At 46.2% G+C, this 15,997-nt stretch overlaps 1 protein-coding gene across 2 annotated transcripts in view; it reads left to right on the forward strand.

The window, feature by feature from the left end:
• Positions 1–357: 357 nt before the first annotated feature.
• Positions 358–15,997, forward strand: part of LOC144155086 (uncharacterized) — a 39,921-nt gene continuing 24,281 nt past the window's right edge. The window contains exon 1 of one of the 2 annotated variants that reach the window (XM_077686332.1): positions 358–496. The gene's annotated coding sequence lies outside the window, so the exon portion shown is untranslated. The remainder of the gene's footprint in view (positions 497–15,997) is intronic. The other variant, XM_077686330.1, reaches the window with a different exon arrangement.

The following is a 15,997-nucleotide window of genomic DNA, read 5'->3' on the forward strand; positions in this document are numbered from 1 at the left end:
CGACCTAAAGAAAAACAGTATTTATCCAATAAGCTTGCCTTTGAATAACGCGCTCTTCAGTAGCTGCTACGTAGCGCTAAGAGAGGGCGCCTGCCTACCTGTGGGTTTGCTTACGGAGCGCTGCGCTAGATGGCGCCACGCTCGCCAGCAAAGGTAACCAAAGGGGATTTCCCTTCAAACTTGGAAGCGTGCGTTGGGCACCCTTCATTAAAATTTTACAGCGTATGCACTATTAATGATATAAATTTTAATAATTGTTGCATAGCTTAAGTTTTTGAGCTAGTTTGCGGGAAGTTTATTTTGTAAAATAGCTACGGAACGTACTACTGATTTCTGAAACGTACACTTCACGCGGATTGGCCTCAAAAACGGGGAGTCCCTTCGGCTAGTTTTTTACTGGCTGTTTCGCGCCGCTCGCTTCCATCAGCATAGCCGCTGCTCGCGGTGCGTGTACTTTGTCTGAAGGCGCGTCGTGAATCGCGCTGTTTTCGTCAAAGTGAGTACATATTTCTCTCTGTTTTATCCATTTTTGTGAGCAAATTACACTTGTGCACTGGTCGGATAAGTTATGAGACATCAGAGGTCAGTTACGCTGATTTTTCACGAGCTGCTCCTGCCGTGCGATTCATGACATCAGCGCACTCGACAAGTGACAAGCTGATTTGTTGCAAATGCTCGCAACGAAAAACCACTAAAACGAATTGTCGGCTATTACTGAAATGCGCAGCCGTGCAATGGCCTGATTTGAAATTTTGGTCCTTCCGACTTCATCGAAGCCCCCAAAAGTGGCGGCGCGCTGTTTATTGTAGTTTATAAACACTTTTGATTCTGTGTGATTACCGGTGCCGAGTTTCATGTCCATTGTCACCACAAACAGTGTGCTGCACGTTTTCCCCGCTTGTTTTATAGGGCAGCTTCCTTCTTGCTTGTTCGCGTCAATGGATCCGAGTGTATGCTAAAAAATAATGTTATTCCTTTAGCGTTATAAATTTAATGTTTATGAAGCATAAGTTCGGAAAAGTGTGTGAAAATGCTCATAGACTCTGAGTTTCGTGAAGTCTATGACCATTATCACACGACCCATCATACCCTGTTTTCGGCTTGCAGTGATTGCTTGCAACCTCATGCCAGCCTTCCAGGCACGTATTTTTGTTTCCGCACGTGTTAAGCACGGGGGAGGATGCAAATTGTGTGGCTGCTAGTTGAAACTTGTAGTTAGTATGATACCATCCGCACTTCAAAAATGTACTACGTCGCTCGATTCGCTTGTGTTGGAAAAGGGGTGCATCCGCCGTCATACGATTCCGGTGGAATTGAGCGTAAGCGTACTTGAAATAAAGTGATCACATTACCCTGTCGTAAGAATTGGAATAACTGAATGCAGCCACGTTTGTGGCCATGGTTCCTCGCGGCGTTGCCAGTTTGAAAGGATAGGTGTAACTGAGTGTCATTGTGCACCATGGTGTAACTAAATGTTCTCATGGTGCAATGAGCATAGTGCCCCTTTTCTCAGTCTGCTGCTCGTCATTCATTAAAAAGAGCCATCCACACATGTGAGAACTCCTGCAGCGCCTTCGCAACAACGTACAATCAGTACCCTGATTACCAAGATAAATAAATGATTACCCGACTTTGTTTCGCGAAGATGTCTGCGAATTTGTCTTGGCATAACTGTCCACTTTTTCTGCGCACGCACACACGCACAAACAAATTTTGGGGAGAATTGAGGTTTAACCGGATACTTACTGATTATTATGTACGGGGAATATCCATCGAGAGCATTTTCACCGGCAGTTGTAGGACCCTAGATGTAAACACAGCCACGCGGTTCTTGGCGCCAGTGCGTCCATCATTTCGTTTACGTCCAGTGCCCCACGGGAGGAGCCTGGCCATTATATAGTCGCTACTTCCGTTTCTCATGCTAAGGTGAAGCGGGATTCACCTCCGTTGTCCCTCACTAGGGTTCACGTTCCCGCAGCGCTTTGCCCCACACTTTCGAGGATCAGGACAATTAGCCCTCATAATTAACGGGATAATATAGCGGTCTTCATAATTCACCGGCTTTAATGCGCAACAGCGATCCACCAGCACTTTGTATGTACAGTTCGTTTTTAACACTTTAACGCAGCCGAGAGACTGGACAGCGTGGCAGATCATTGCACAGGACGAGCGTTGATCCTCAACTAAAGGACGGCATTTAAAAACGGAGAATAAAGGACAAAAAATAAGCCAAGCGGCAGTTGTCGAGCAATACGAGCAGGAGAAACGAAACAACTGCTGTTATCAGTGCATTTATCCGTGCGAATTAATTGACCCACACTGTTCTTCCCTTTGCCTTTATCCATTGACAACTGCCACTTGATTTACCGTTATCACAGAATGAGATAGATGTATGCCTGGTTATCGTCTTTGTACGCGCCTTCGGGAAATCTCTCCACTTATTATTACTTCCTTCTTGATACACGCTTCGGTTGTACGAGCAGCAACTGTCAGACCAAATGGCATTCAAGACTCCTAAGAGTTTGTTGCTACAGAAGTTTTTCAGTATAAGTCTCGGCTGCAATCCGATTCCGTGATCCGCCGCATTCCTGACAGGGGATGTGTCATGCACTTCTTTATTGCGCGCGTGTGTGTTAGTTTGAAGAGACCTGCAGTTGAGAGTGAGCGCTCGACCTGGGTAATTACATGTCGTGTTTTCCCGCCTTGCGCATTGTGTTAAAAACGAGCGCATACCAGCTCACCAGCTTAGTACACGTCTCGTGCAACCTTTGTAATAATGCAGGTCGATATGTGCAAAAACCTTTCATTGAAATTCCGATTCAGCAATACCTATGTGTCCACGAAGGAGGAGCCACGGTGGGAACAGACAAGCCGGCATAGCAGTGTTGCTGTGTGTAGCTCCCGTAGAATAAACAGTAACTCTAAGCCGGCGGTGGTTAGTTGTTGTTTTGTTGTCGTTTTTTCTGAAATAATGGCGCATACCCAATCAGGGGATCGGCCAAACATCAGTCGTTATAAAAAGAAAAGGATTCCTAACCTGTTACAGTACTCGAGCAAAAGTAATTAGAAAAAATTGAAAGCTTTTTTCTCCCTGTATTTGAGTAATCAAGATTAAAAATTAAAATTAATGTTTAAAAATAGCAGAACAGAAGAAAAATATCCAGAAATGTAGCCTTCTGAAGGGCTTCGGTGAGGTGCCAGAGGAAAAGAATCGAATTACGTTGTGAATATTTTGGAATTATCTATGAAGCGCAGGAGTGCAGAACAAACATCCCGGCGTTAATACATACAGTTAATACATACAGTTCTTGTGTGTCAGACGCTGACAAGAAAAACGCGATATCGTCGGTATAGACGTAAGTATGGAAACCCGAAACCACAGGGACGGAGCTTAAGGGGACATTAAATAGAACCGGCGAAAGGACAGCCTCCTGTGGTACACCTCTTTTCTGCAGTGCCGAGAGGAACAAATGTCGACCGTCACGCAACTGAACTGCCTGTACTTAATTAGGAATTCACAAAGTCATGCTATAATGCACCTTGGGAAGTTTAAGTTCTGTAACCCTAACATTAATGCAGGATACTCAACGCTGCCGTACGTTTTTGCAATATCTAAGGTCACTAGAGCCCCAACCTGTTTATATCGACGGGCAAGTTATATCGACGGGCATGGCCGATTGACTAAATCCCATTGGCACCATCGCCAACATACACACCCACTCATATGCTTTCGCAACTCAAAGAGAAGTGATGGTCGCGCAGACCAACATCTAAGAGGAATCTTAGGTACCCCCGTAATTTTTTTTTTTCATCTCAAGAATCACTTAAATGGACGGATCGCTTTATACGAACAATTTTTTGCTACAGCAGGCACAGGTCTACTGCAGCAGGGTTTATTTCTGAGCAAGTCAGACGGTTTTACTGAAACGTTTTAACATCGAAGCTGTTTAGCAAATCGTAATTTTTCGTGTTCGTAATTAGAAATACTAAGACATTGCCGAGCACGCGCACTTGAGCGCGGGCCTCGCGGTGACTGCCAGGCAGTTATAACACAACCAAGAAAATGCCTAACGCTCGTGTGTGCGCGCCTCGCGACGACCGCCCAGCGTGTCCTGCGCACGTTTGTCAAGCTAAGCATACCCACTTAGGGAGATTGGCCAAGATTGGCCAAAAAAACAAAAGAGAAAAACTTCCAGCGTTCGCCGTAATCGTGGCAACGCTTGCTCGGAACGAGAAAGACTCCAGCGTTCGCCGTAGTCGTGGCAACACTTGTTCGGAGGGAGAAAGACAAGTCATAGCCTACGCCCCTCCCAAGGTGATGTCCAATGATTATCACTTCCAAGAAAATGAAACAAGCTCACACTTACAGTAACAATGATGGAGTAAAGGCCGTTGCGGCAGCGAAGAAGTCTGCAACCGTCGTGATGGTCGTGAAGGTTACGTCTACAGCTTCGCTACCTTCAAGTCTTACGCGTTAGCGTGAGCTTCATTTTTTTTCCGACATTCGATTCGGGACTATTCGTTCCGGGACCATTAGTTCCGGGTCCACTTATTCCGGGACCAGTTATTCTTACTCGCCCAAATAGTCGGGAGGTTCAACCAATCGAGAGGCCCAACTCTGCCGCTGAAAACACTAGCGTCCGCGTAATTTCACTTCAGGGAGGGAAGAGGGTGGAATGTACCCAAGAAAACAGGAGAGATGATGCATGAAAATAGGAAGTAAAAAGTTAAAAAAAGAAACCCAAGAAGTTAGAAGGACAGCCGAATTAAGAAAGTATTCTGGCAGTTTATGACGATTAGATGTGAAGTCGAGGGTTTGACGGAAACCCGTCTGGTCGGGAAACATGTTGGAGTAGAAGCGGAGACACCGACCAAAAAAAGTTTTTAAGTTTCTTTTGGTCGGTGTCTCCGCTTCTACTCCAACGATTAGATGTGTTCTAAATCCTCATATATGCGCTCTTATTTGGGTTAAGGTTCATGAGCGAGTTGTCAGACAAGGATGGGGCGTTGTCGAGGTCACACTGTAGTAAAGAGGGGTCATCGGAGTTGGTTATTTTGTGATATATTACACAGTCAACTGCGAAAAGCCGAATTGAAGAAGAAACATGGTGAGCAAGGTTATTAATGTAAATAAGGAAAAGCAATATCCCAAGAAAGAGCCAAGTTGGGGAACTCCAGATGTTAAATGGTGTGTACGGGAATTTTAGTCATTGGCAGAGACATGCTGCGTTCGGTCTGTTAAAAAAAAAGCTTCTATCCATTTTAGTAGGCTTGGGTCTAAGTTAAGCTGTCGTTGATTGAATATTGTAGCACACCCGCTTAATTAACATGGTTTTATGTACATGCATTGCCCGCTTTGTTTGCGTGAGAGGTACGCAAACGCTTACGCTTCAATTAGTTTTTTACTCGCATTAGGCCAGGTTCAGGCATATTATAAGCTTACACTCGTTATTGTAAGCTCCTGTATTCGCAAGTAAGTTCCAGAGTCACGTTAGGTCACGTTAGGTAGTTACGGTTGGTCAGTTCCGATAGAGTTAGTCGGTGTTTATGTGCTGAAATGGAAAGGATAGGCTTTTTGCAACGCATTTTGCATACTCATAACTCCATTAAACAATCGGAATAAAAGTTACATTGTCAGTTTACCCATCCTAAATTACAAAGCTAAATTACCACTGACCCATAAATTTCATTATGCACAGCTCAGTATGGTGAAGGAGGCTCAGCCTACGGGTATTTCGGTGCCTTTATTGCACTTTCCATTCCTGTGTTTCCAGTTTTTATTACTAGCGAAGTGTTACGTACCACGCTTAGAAATCAGTTAAATATGGCATTCTTGTATGCAGGAAACGATAACGGATCCTAAGTCCTATTTAGATAAAATGGTGAACGACGATAACCTGGGTTGATGGCTTATGGAAACAATTGCTTGAAATGTTTAGCTAACGGACGACTTAGAGGTGCTTCAGTTATAATGTGCGGCGATTTCTTGTCACGTCTACCTGACTAAGCGAGATTATTAAAATTTTCATCGTTTGGAAAGCTCTTAACAAGAATGCGTGTGTGACGAACAACCAAACAGCGCAATGCCGCTCGTGTGGCCGTCTGTATTGGCAGTAAAGTACGGATGAATGAATGAATGAATGAATGAATGAATGAATGAATGAATGAATGAATGAAACGTTATTGGCGATTTGGCGGGCTTTTTAGGATAATACGTAAACATACACGCAAATTAGAGTAGAAGAGAGACACTTGCGTGGTATATACATGCTAGAATAGCACCTGATAATAAGAACTAACAATAGTAAGTTATTACGTGGATAAACACAGAGACATGCTTCAACATATTCGAGCAGGTTCACGAACGTTGCTTTCTTATACGTGTTCGACTGTGATACACATGTAAGTCTTGCCTGGGTTAGGGAACGGTCGAAGAATTTTTTTCGACATGGACCATTGAGTAAGGGCCAGATTCGGGCAAATGATGTACCTCACCACCTTTGACATCAACTCAAATTCAAATCAGTTTTTTTTTTACCTCACTTCAATTTCAACCTCACGAATGAGGTTAACGGTCGCTTTGGCGACCTCAGATCAACTTCACATGAACACTATCTCTCACCCCAACCTTGCCTCATCGTGAACCTCGAGTGAAACTCGACCACACCTCAATATTGTCGCGAAGTCATAGCTGAGTTTGCTCTTTTCCCACTTTTCGAGGGAGGCACGTTGCATTCGTTTGAAAATGGCTTGGACGGCCGCGTAGCCAGGAGTTTTTTTTTCGAAAGGGCGGAGGGGGTGGCCCGCGGTCGACCAAAAGATAGGACGGGGAAATATGTAGGCAAGGCTTCTTGCGCGTTGTTTTTCACACGAAGCTTGAAATAACTGACTTTAACATGCGATGTGTCTGCTGAACACTAACAGTAAAGCCCACCTTAAGGAGCTTAAATGATGATGATGATGATGATGATGATGATGATGATGATGGACTAAATTCCCGTTCGCTGGTCTATGGGTAGGCCACGGGTTATTCGTTCGTGCGTAGAGCAGGCGGTTATGCGGGCACGCGCTCGTGAGCGTGATCATCATGGAGTGTGCTCGTGAGTGGCGCGCGGTCCCCGAAGTTCGTCAGGCGGAAGTGGAGGCCAACTGGGTGTTTGCTATCAAGATTCGCGTGTTTTAGATTTTCCTTTAGGAAAGGGACTAATAAGTTTTCTTATGAGCTATGAAGTACAGTCGAGCACGAATTGAAGGTCATCGCGCCAGGATCGAGCGGCCACGCATGCCACCGTCCTACGGTTTTGTTTCGGTACCATGAAAGTCAAGATTTCGCACTCTTCTCTCCCTTGTTGGCTGTGTGAGCTACGTCTTGGCTCGAATGGAAATCCAATATGAGAAACTAGGTTCTGAGAATTCAAAGGTTTAATTATTAAGAAAACTGAGGTTACAGTGGATCAGGATAGAGTCGCCCGTGCACACCTGTGCACCGCGTCAACGTTTTCTCCCCGTGCTCCTCATCCTGAATTTCTAATCCTGTCGGCTGCGCTATGTGACCTGCGTCGTGGCTCGAATGGAAATCGAATAGGAGAAACTAGGTTTTGAGAATAAAAACGACGTTTAATTAACTGAGAAAACTGGGATTACATATATATGGTACGAAGATGGAGGAGCACTCAAAGAAAACGTCTGACGCGCTGCTCGGGCGTAGGGCGACTGTCTTGGGCGAAGGTGCGTACACGTGAGAGAGTGAAAACCCGAATATAAACAATCGCGTTGCGTATGGCGTCGCCTCATGTTCCCGGGCATAACAGGGGCGCGTTCGGGCTCTTGAGAAGGTCGGGTCCTCGCGGTGCGGCCGTGGCAGTAAATTGCGTTTTTCTGCGCGTCTTCGGGCGGCAGCTTCGATGATGTCGAGTGGCTAAGCGCCCCGTGGCCGACCGTTCTCGTTTCTCGACGGAGGGAATTCTTCGAATCGTCGGAGCTAGCTGACAGCTGTTCCATGCTACAACAATGGCCCGCACGACTGACTTGCCACCCTTTGGGTTTCAAGCTTTACATTCGTTGTTGTCAAGCACATACTTGGTTGCCTTTTATCTACGCCGACGATAAGCAGACTGTCATGGAAGATTTGCTAAAGCTGGTGTTCTGTCAGCTTCATTTGAAAGAGTAGCTTTCCCGCGATAATCTTCGAATCGCACTGTACTGTACGTGCGGCACATTCGTATATTGTGGCGGTGAAGCTAGCAAACGTGCGTCTTCGTCCTTAAGTAATCGCCTTTTTGTTAATAATAAACTTACGCTTAGCGGAACACCTTCTAGCACTGCTGTTGAATGTTGAGCTTGATGCACGTTCTTAAATTTCATTCTATTTCTATCTGTTAAATCGAACAGGCATGGCTTCTGTAAAATTCCGGTTAAGCAAATAGAGAATGCTGATTCTAACCAAGAGGGAGCTCAATGAAACAATGGAATAGCGCCAAAAAGACAAAGCTCCGCAATAAAGAGAATTGTGCAGTTTTGTTGATGTGGAGGAAATACAAGATGGGCAGAGCAATACTTTTCATGCAGCAGAAATTGTGGAACTGCAATAGTCAATGAAATGCAATGTCGGTAGAAAAATAAACATATCAAGGATTGATAGTTGACTGAACAAAATACATGCAGTGACATGCTCGTCATGTGATTATACTTTGTACCAGTGTAAAGACAAGGAATGACACGCTAAAGTCGACACAACATGTATGCCTATATATGAGGCTTTTCCTGCTGTTTCGCCATTTCCCGGCCGAGCTGTTCCGCCAGCGAAACAGCGGGACTGCCTCGATCGGCTCGCGGCAGGTTCCCGGCGCTGCTCGGTGTATCCGACGTGAAATGCACCCGGGCTGTATATGTTGACATGTACAGCATATGGAGCGGGCACAGGGATCACACGTTGACGTAGCCCTTATTTTCAGCTTTATATGAGCAAAAATGCAGGTTCCGCGCCTGCAGGCGACTTCACGCGGTTCTTCAGGCTACTTAAACCGCACCCCAGCCTGGCACGAAACATTTCAGGGGGGGGGGGGTGCACGGGCTCGGTGTGCCCCCCCCCCCCCCCCCCCCCCCTTCACGCCCCTTGGCTACGCCCCTGTGGACGGGAGAAGGGCTGTTTAAGCTCAAGTACCTCAGTTCATCAATGAAGACCGCCGGCAACTGTTGTATAGCCTGCCTGGCTTTGCGCCGGCCGGGATGACATGTTCGAGGGGCGCGAGGAGCAGCCGCGGGAACGCTTTCTGCCTTTCATCGTTTGTTTGGGAAACCCGGGATGCGCGTCTAGCCGATAGAAATATTCCCTGCCAGGGAAAGGCTGCCAATGTCCTTGTGGCAAAATGCACCGTTGTTGTCTTAGGTACGAGCGGCGCAGAGGGTGCGTTGCGACGCCGGCGGAATGTCTCTCCAGTTGTCGGGGGTAGTTACCGCATTTGTGCGTGTGAGGCGCGGGTGCGTTTTTGTCAGTAGGGGAGCTGCGCTCGCTATGAGGTCGTTCGAAGGGTCGCCAACTATAAATAGAGAAAATCACGCCGCCGCGCCTGGAAAAGTTGTACAGTAGTCCAAGGATCGAAGCGAGGTTCAAATTCGTTATGCATGGTCTAGAGTGTCGCCACAACGGTGGAAATATGTGACGAGAGTGTGACAGGTCCTCTTGTAATGCATGCGGCGTGTTGACAAAGACAGGATTCTCGTCGGCGTTTGGCTAATTTAGGCACGCGTCGTATGGACAATACTTTAGAGAGTCCGCTCGAGGGTCGATGGCCAGCTCTCAGAGTAGCTTTCAAGCGGTTGGATTTTATTAGTGATGTGCTTGTGTTTTAATGAATACCTTCGAGTTTGGATGAGTGTGTGGATCACGTGATTGTCTGTGTAGAAGCCTTTGGTTGTTTTTGACGAGGCCAATCAGCGGCCGAATGTGTGTTAGTAGGCTCTCCTCACAAACTTTTAGGACACGCCCTTGGAGGCGGGTTTTTGTGAAGTGTTTAGTGTTCTTGGGGGCCGATCTACAGAAGCTAATGACAAAGACAGTCGAACGTGCGTGGTATCCCTTATGTATGCCCAGCATTAGGAAGCAAACAGTGGCCGAGTTATCGAGTTGAACGAATTTATTTGCATGCGTTAACGGGAATCAGATACACTGATGCTTTAAATGCACGTCTGATGTCCAGCCAGCCGTAGAATGGGTGCACCACCGCTAGCTCCACGTTGTACTTTTCCCACCAACGCGCGAACTATACCTTTTTCCCATATTGACGCAACGAAATACCATTGCAGGGAAAGTTATTCTTGCACCGCGAAGCCGCTGGCTCGCGCGTCTCTCATGAAGGCAGGCGCATGCCGTGCACAAAAGACGCTCTGTGGAACAACATGGTGAAGTGTTGGTATACAAAATTCAAAATTTTTTTCTCTGCTAAAGCAAAAACTGTTCCGATAAACTTTCTTATATAAACTGGGGTGATTTGTACTAGTGATTGCCTTTTCTTTGATATTTTTACTACGAGCATAACAATGCGCAATTTAGCGGTGAATATGGGCCGGAAAGGAGATTTTTCCAAATTTGACAAGTGTTTTCTCGCACATTTCTCCTTTTTTTCAGTGTCAATATATTTTTACGAATTGTTCACAACGGGGAAATTCAGTAAAAATGCTTCATTTTGCTCCCCGCCCCAAGACTTCATCTGTACAGTTAGGTCGTCTGCACCAACCTTCATTTCATGTTTTCACACTTATTTTCATCTGATTTTAATTCTTCGTCTCAGCAGCCAGCACCCTTCTTCAAGTTTCTGTCTCCCCCAGATTTCTTTTCAGTCATATTATTTTTAGTTTCCCCTGAAAATCTGACAGGTCGAGCGGAGTTCACTGTCTCCGACGCGTCACCGCAAAGACACACGAAAAAGCTCTGCATTCACCACGAGCTGACACAATTTCTCTTGTGCGCATCAAAAAGCCAGCGAAGAAGCCCTGAGAACGCAGTGACCAGTCTCGTTGGCCCCGTGTGTCGCCCCCCTAAAAGACCAAGCTTGCTCGCTGCACCCTTCCCCCCGTCGCGGTCATACGGACGGCGCCCCTATCTCCAGGAATCGCTCCTCCTTCACCCCCGGCCGCCCCATCGGCAATTTTGTTTTTCAAGCTGGGCATATCGACCCTCCCGACATTGCTGGATGCAGAATTCGCCTCGCCCTCTTCCATTATAATAGGACGAAAATTTGAACAGCCTGGTGTGGCGAGAGCTGCTACTGTCGTCTTTCAGTTTTCGGCGCCAAGTTGACCACGTTACCGAAAAAAAGTAACAGTGTTACAGTTACAGTTACCTAATCCAAAAAAGTAACTCTGTTACAGTTACAGTTACGAATTTTCCAAAAGTAACTAGTTACAGTTACAGTTACTGCAAGAAAGTAACGTCGTTACTTTTCCGTTACTGTATAAAACTAAGTAATAGCTAAAAAGATTTGGCTACACGAGGGGAACCTGAAATGATGCACTCTCATGCCCAAACCAACAATCGTTGTGTACGCCTCATTTTTTCTTTTATTACGCAAGTTTTCAATCCATCATAAGGAACTTTATTTTTTTGTTGCTGCACTCTCGCTGCAAGAAATTTATTTGCATCATTGTAGCATAGAATTAGTTGTTTTTCAAAGTTGGAATCGGAGAGGCCGAACCGATACTATACAGAGCTGGAGGTCGACACAGCCGAAACAATCTTTCAATGTCAACTTAATTTATTTTCGCCTACAATGCCGTCGCTTGACCGCCCCGCGTAGTGAGAGAGAATGGGAAAAAGGTGGCGGAGGTGGCGGGAAACGGACGTGGGAGTACATCGGTTGTCGAGGTGCTTTTGAAAGATACTCAAAAAGAAGCGCTTCGTTAACTTTTTATTTCGTACTTGTGGTCGGAGACGGCGACCACTTTGAGCCATTGCCGAAGCGACGTTTGTCCGTGGGCCCTCGGAGTCGTTCTCCCGCCCCAACCCCCAGCCACCCCCATCCCCGGAATGAGACAAGATATTTCCAAAGGGAATAGAAACTGAAATGAACGCTTTACTGTTTTCCCCCTCCCCCCTCCTCCCCCCTGTCCTCACAAAGGCGGATTTTGCCGTCTCGACCGGAAAACACTGCTCTCACAATCCCAGCCTTCCACAGCAATCACGTCGCCGATCCCAGGAACCCCTCCCTTCGTTTGCTTTGAGGCGTAGGCCGAACGAAGCTCGCCCAAGTATTCCTTGCACCCAACATTCAGGAGCAGATGTAGCTACTGTTTTCGTTTCGGCCACAGCCCTCGAAACGAAGTCGCGAGGCTTTCCAAGAACATTTCTTCGTGCGGTGGCAGTGTGGTCAGACGTCTGCCGGCCAAGATGCTGGCTGGCGTGAGGGCAGCCGGGGGCCACCATTGTTGGGGTCGTCGTATGTGTGGAGGAGCATGAAATTTATTACTTCCTCGACCTCGTTCGAGCACTGTTGACAGCTCGATGAAGCCTCTAGACCAGGGGTCCCAAACGCGTGGTCCCAAATACGGCCAGGGGTCTGGCACAATGGTCGCAAGCAACTGCGACTTGTGAATCGAACACTCTACACTGCGCTTAGGGCTGGACGAGCGCGAGGCCGCCGAGAGACTCCCCGCGGCGTTTTATGACCCTGCAAACGGGGCTGCACGTCGCTAATGAGAAAGAGACGCCGTTTTCCAGGCTTACACGAAAGTGCGAAGGTTTCAGTGCGTTGTGCGGCGTTTGTGCGTGTTTGTTTTCCTGTTCGCCTTTGTATTCCTGTTCGCATTTATTTGTTTGTTCACTGCACTCCAGATATGGCGAAAACGGTGCAGCCGCGCATCGGACTATAGGTTCTGGCGCGTCAACATGCATCCACGTGCGCATAGGCGCGTGTCGCAGCGTATGGGTGAGAGCGATGTCGCGCTGCTGGGGAAAATACTGCAGCTTTAAAAACTTCGAGCCCTTAGTGGACCGCGTGGGACACCACGCACACGTGCACGCCTAAACATTTCTAGTCCAGATTTTTTTCACCCATGCAAAGGGAGTGAGCTGGCATGGATGAAGTAGACGAAGGTTCTGCGGAAGAAAGGCCGAAAAAGTGAAACGCGCAAACTGCACATCGGTCGTTAATGAGTTTTGCTGTTGGATAATTTTTTATAGAAATAAAGTAACAGTAACAGTTACTCCACAAAAAAGTAACAGTGCTACAGTTACAAGTTCCTCTAACTTAAAAGTAACTAGTTACAGTTACAAGTTACTGAACAAAATAAACTAGTTACCGGTAACGCGTTACTAGTAACTAGTTACTGCCCAAGACTGGCGCCAACTCTGCACATTGGAGAGCGCAAATGGCACCCCCATACCAAGGAGGCTGGTACCTGGTGCTTCGTCCGCCTTGGGATTATGTTTGAATAGAACTTACACCGAATGCGAGGACGATGAAGGTGATAGAGAAAATTATAAAAGGGGAATGCTAACGTGCTTAAAAGCTAGCTTGGTCTTTCCTTTTTGTTTATTCGTGACGGTTTGGGCGTCGGGGCAGATGAGTTCGGAGCAGCAGCATCAAGTGAAATCAAACCGCTTCAGTACCACTTATCTTAAAGGATTAGGACTGTTCACATGAATAATAAAATTTAAAGAAAGTGTAACAGAAGTAAATTAACAGCGTTAATTTTTAACATCTGCCCGTTTTTCCTCCGGTAAGACCGCTGTTTACACTCGAAAAAACAAGTTGATAAACACTGTCACCTTCGTTATTTGGATAAACACGATGAGTTGCACAGTATGTTTTGCTTAGATAGAAGCATGTATATTACTTGGTCAATAGCGCGAATATTACGCTAGGATATTTTTTCTTTGTTTTGTGAAAGTGAGTATATAATTATTTTTAATTTTTGTGGAGCCTCGTCCGATTTAGTTCAGAATATCTCTCGTTTCCTCGTAGTTTCTCTTCCTTTAATTTCTTCGTCTCAGGTTTTTTTTTCATTTGTCTATAGTATTGTTAGTTGTAGAATGAAGGTAAACCTTCTATGGTCTTTTCTTGTTTTTTTTTCATCACTGCAATGGTTTATTTTTCACTTGTCTGAAGTCTAGTTAGGCGTTGCTATTTAAAGCAATGCTAAGATCTAGTTTTTTCTTGGTGAATCTCTGTCAGCTGTGATGCTTTAATTCTGGAAAGATATGTTTTTCTAAATTGTCGGAAAAAGTGGTCTGCACAGTATTGATCGAATGCTGAGAAAAAGCCATTTGATTTGTGTGTGTGTGTGTGTGTGTGTGTGTGTGTGTGTGTGTGTTTACCAGAAATAAGAAATTGCAAATAAATGATGTTCGACTCTAGAAATCTGCTCATAAGCAGACTTCCACTGCTCTAAAATTCGCCTTTTGGTGCTCCAAAGGTGCTACAAAACTACCCCTTTACTGCTCCAAAGCCGCAGCGATAATACTGCTCCCTGAGCTGCTCCAAAAGGCTGAAGCCCGCTCCCACCCCAAATACCTGACCTTCGAATTAAAGGGCCCATGATGACAAAAATGCAAGTTAGGCGTATTCGAAGGATTGCCTCGTTAGAATAACACTGAAACCCCATTTAACGCAACACCCAAATAAGCTTTATAACTGGAAAAAAAGAGAATGGCCACGTGACCAACTAGTTCATTTCCCGCACTATAGTTCATCTCACAAGCTAGCTTCAGCACTGTGGAGGCTACATTGTTATCAATAGTGCGCCCACTGAGGGCGCCTAATCCGCCGTGAAGGGGGTCCTGAAAGGACACTCCCTTCTCCCCTCTCGGCAAGTGGCACCGCACGGCCCCGGCGCCTTTTGTCACTTCCTTCGCGGTGAGTTAGGCGCCCTGAGGGGGACAACAATGTAGCCTCCACAGTGCTGAAGCTAGCTTGTGAGATGAACTATAGAACCTATGACGTGTTACGGGCAGCTGTGCCGTCGAAAGAGTTAGGCAGGTCTTACAATCGTGCATAACGAGCTATTTGGGCATAAATTTAATGTATATTTTTTTATGGCAGTAAGAATGGTGGGGTAAGCAATGGAAGTTACGAACGCACACGTAAACACAGATGCACCAGTGCGTACTGCGCGCACTAAGCCGGTTACAGCTGCACAGCCTTCCGGCGCGTTGAGCTTAGAGTGCAGCGGGAACGAATGTTGAAGAAAAGATGCCACAAGGAAATGTGGTGGCGCATAAACTCTCCCTCGAAAACAACACGCAAGCACAGGCTTGCACTGGCCAATTGGCATAGGCGACATTGCCTTCTGTGACTCTGTCGAGCATACCCAGCGTTTCGCGTTACGATCACTATCAACCATAACAAAAATTAGCCAGGTACCAATTCGGTGAAAAACAAAGCGTGTGCGGGCAGCGGTCCTAAGCTGTGTCGGGGCTCCATCGTGGAGGACGAACGGTAAACGAGGCAGCAAAGCACGTTTGCAGTTCGCTGCAGCCCTGGTCACCGCACTAACAACCGCTTCAAATACCCGCATGCCCTGGATGCATCATTGCTGACGTCACGAAACACACTATTTATCGGGAGAATTAAAATTTTATCCTAATTAATTTCTTAGTGAATAAAGCATCGTTTGTTTCCGGACAAGCGCGGGGGGCGCTGTAAAATACCGAATAAAGCAAACTTTTGCTTTGTCTTAATGGTCCCTTTAAGAACTTTCCCCTCATACAGTTACTAATAACTTGATGAATGAGTTGCCGCGAAAATCCGAGGCAAAATGTTTTGTGCTTCGTGCTGAGTGTTGTAGGGGTACCGTACCACTGGCAAACCATTTTCCAAATGACAACGGTATAGCTATTAAGCTTAGAGAAAGTGTAAATCGTTCACGACATTAATGGCTCAAACTGGTATTGTTTGAAGTGAATAGTTAAATAAAACTATCATGCGCAAATATTACAACTTTGTTTTACGGATACTGATGTCAGAGGTGTATCCTGGTGGGGGGGGAGGAGGGGGGGGGG

This window comes from Haemaphysalis longicornis, unplaced genomic scaffold (genome assembly GCF_048455015.1).
Source record: "Haemaphysalis longicornis isolate Haplotype H1 unplaced genomic scaffold, Haemaphysalis longicornis Haplotype H1 scaffold_1, whole genome shotgun sequence".
NCBI classification, from domain to species: Eukaryota; Metazoa; Arthropoda; class Arachnida; order Ixodida; family Ixodidae; genus Haemaphysalis; species Haemaphysalis longicornis.